The following is a 2594-nucleotide window of genomic DNA, read 5'->3' on the forward strand; positions in this document are numbered from 1 at the left end:
TTTTTTTTTTTTTTTTTTTTTTTTTTTTTCTTTCTCCCCCTGTTGTACCGGCGTTTTCAGCGCCTCCACGCAGCGGATTTACAAAGCCACCTTGCGCGGAGCCGGAGATGAGATGAGATTCAGCACCCTGGACAGAGAGTGAGCATCCCGGGAACCCTGGACAGCGACTCGCCGTTCTCTGGAGGTAAGAGCGGAGTTCAACAGCGGCTTTTCGCCTCTCCATGTTCAGGGGAACAAGAAAGGGTGGGATAGAAATGGAGACAAAAATCACTCTTTCCCATTCTAAAAGGACATGACACACATTAAGATCAACATGGCACTTGACGTAATTATCAGAAAGTCCAGTTTACGTGAAGTTTGACGCTTAAGCGTTTGGTCATTTATTTAGCAGCTCTTTCACTTTCAACCATCCTTATTCTCACTCCTCTTGGCGCTTTTTTAGGTCCCACGTTCGTATATTTTTTGGTCCATTCATGAGATCGGTAACGTGTGACATCAAGTGGTCACGAAACATGTTTCGAAACAAGTAAAAAAATCAGGTTTTATCTCTGCTTTGATAAACGGCGAGCTTCCGTTTGCTCTCGTCAGCTTTATTTAAGGCAGCTGGCTCGAGAGGCAGCGCGTGCCCAAGCAGCATCTGCTCGTGCCTCAGGTCCGCGCGCGAGACAGAAGAGCGGAGAGGAGAAAAATAAAAAAAAAAAACAGCCCATCCACCGTTAGCACGCGCACGCGCACACCGCTTATAATCCATACGACCCCCGTGGATCTCACTTCACCGTATTTCAGATCGACTGCTCGATAATGACGCTCACCCCGCTTCACCCTGCGCATTTAATTTCAACTATTGAGTTAGAGAGGTTGAATTTTTTGCCCACATATATGAGCTTTCATGCCACCTGCCATGTCCTAACCCGTGTCAAACTAAGGTTAATGAGCAGGTGATTTTGCTGGACCACGCAGCTGACAGGTATGAGTCTACGTGGTCAGAGCTGCAGAGTGAAACATATTAATCATTTCGGAGCGATGGGATTTAAATAAATAAATACAGTCTAACTGTCTCTTTGGGTTTCAGTTCTAGGCAGATGAGAACCTGGCAGTAAGATAGTCTTAAACAGAAATAGCTTTATAGCGATATTTGAAAACAAAAATATCTACCGTAGCATAGTAGATCTTCTCACTGCTAAAAAAAAAAATTATAAATTGCTTGTTAGCTAGTGGAAATGCACCAATCTCCCAGTTCTCTGTTGATTGTCTCTGATCAGTAATCAGCCAGTCAAATGTTTCTTTTGTTGTTGTTTTTTTAGATATATTGATCTATTCGTTAAATGCATAAAAGAATGTGCCATTATTTTCAGTGTAAAAATGCAAAAAATCTTCATCGTTTCTGATGGTGTTAGAAATATAAAGTCAGGTTAAGGATATCACCATGTTTGCACGTGATGGATTCTAATCCAAGTCAAGATACAATCAGCTGGGTTTTTTTATCAACAGATTTTCTTTCTGCCAACTTTAATAGCTAAGAATTGGAGTGTCTGTGTTTGAAATTGAATCCGTTTGTATGATTAGATCACATTGGTTTGACAGAACATTTCTGGATATGAACTGAATTTCTTTATTATCTGTAGGATTCACAATTGTCTAAGAAATCTGCAGCACATCTTTTTTAAAATATCTTTTATGCGTCATAGTCCTAAGGCAAAGTACCATAAATTGGTCATTTCTGAAATAGGTTTGTGGTGCCTCAAAGAAAACAAAGACATATCAAGAAATAAAAATGGATTGGTGCATCCAATTGATTTAATTTTAATAATATAGTCTATTTTGATACATAAACTTAAGCCACCATATTGAATAAGCACACTGCACTAAATTTATTACATTTTTAGATGGTGAGTCGTCATATCGTTGTAGATCTTTATATGCTAGCAAAATAACAGAACTGAGCATCAAAGTGACCTTGTCTGCTGTAGTAACAGTGATTGTTGGTGCTTCTTTACTTTTCAAACCATGGCTTAGCATAGAACTTAATAAACTTCTTTTGTACCACTGAAGAAAGAGCTGGTCCCTGAGACTTTTATAGCACTTCAAGCCTCCAGAACAACATGACAAAACTATGTGCAGTTTCGAAATGTAATTTTTTTTATATTGCGTTTGTTTCGACAACAGCAACCAACCCATGATTTACAAGTGGGTTTAGTTTTGGTTTAGTAACACAGCAAGCTAATTAGTCATTAAGTAGAGCACTAGAACAGTATGTCACATATTAGCAAATGTTTCAAAGGATTTATTCAGTTTATACTTCTGTAATCCTAGCAGAGCATTAGCTGGTGCTTGGATTAACCATGTGACCTTTGAATGTCCAGACTGGTGTTTGAAATTAATGTGGCCACCCAGCATCCATTTTTTTTTTGCCTTCTTTAATATGGCTTACTCAGCTGTCATGCTCCAGTTCTTTAAAAGAATTTAAAAATAATAATTCTCAAAATGTAAAGCTATGTCAGCCAAACTCTGAATAAGGAGTGACCCCCATGCGGCTTTCCCTGAGGCGGTCTGACAAGCTCCGATAGCTTTAAGCACACACACACACACACACA

General features: G+C 39.2%; 1 protein-coding gene across 1 annotated transcript in view; it reads left to right on the forward strand.

Annotated features, from left to right (window-relative positions):
• The first annotated feature begins 6 nt into the window (after positions 1-6).
• The window catches only part of tmem121ab (transmembrane protein 121Ab), a 61876-nt gene continuing 59288 nt past the window's right edge, over positions 7-2594 (forward strand). Inside the window, exon 1 of the mRNA XM_008397467.2 lies at positions 7-184. The gene's annotated coding sequence lies outside the window, so the exon portion shown is untranslated. The remainder of the gene's footprint in view (positions 185-2594) is intronic.

Source organism: Poecilia reticulata, linkage group LG21 (genome assembly GCF_000633615.1).
Source record: "Poecilia reticulata strain Guanapo linkage group LG21, Guppy_female_1.0+MT, whole genome shotgun sequence".
Classification (NCBI taxonomy): Eukaryota; Metazoa; Chordata; class Actinopteri; order Cyprinodontiformes; family Poeciliidae; genus Poecilia; species Poecilia reticulata.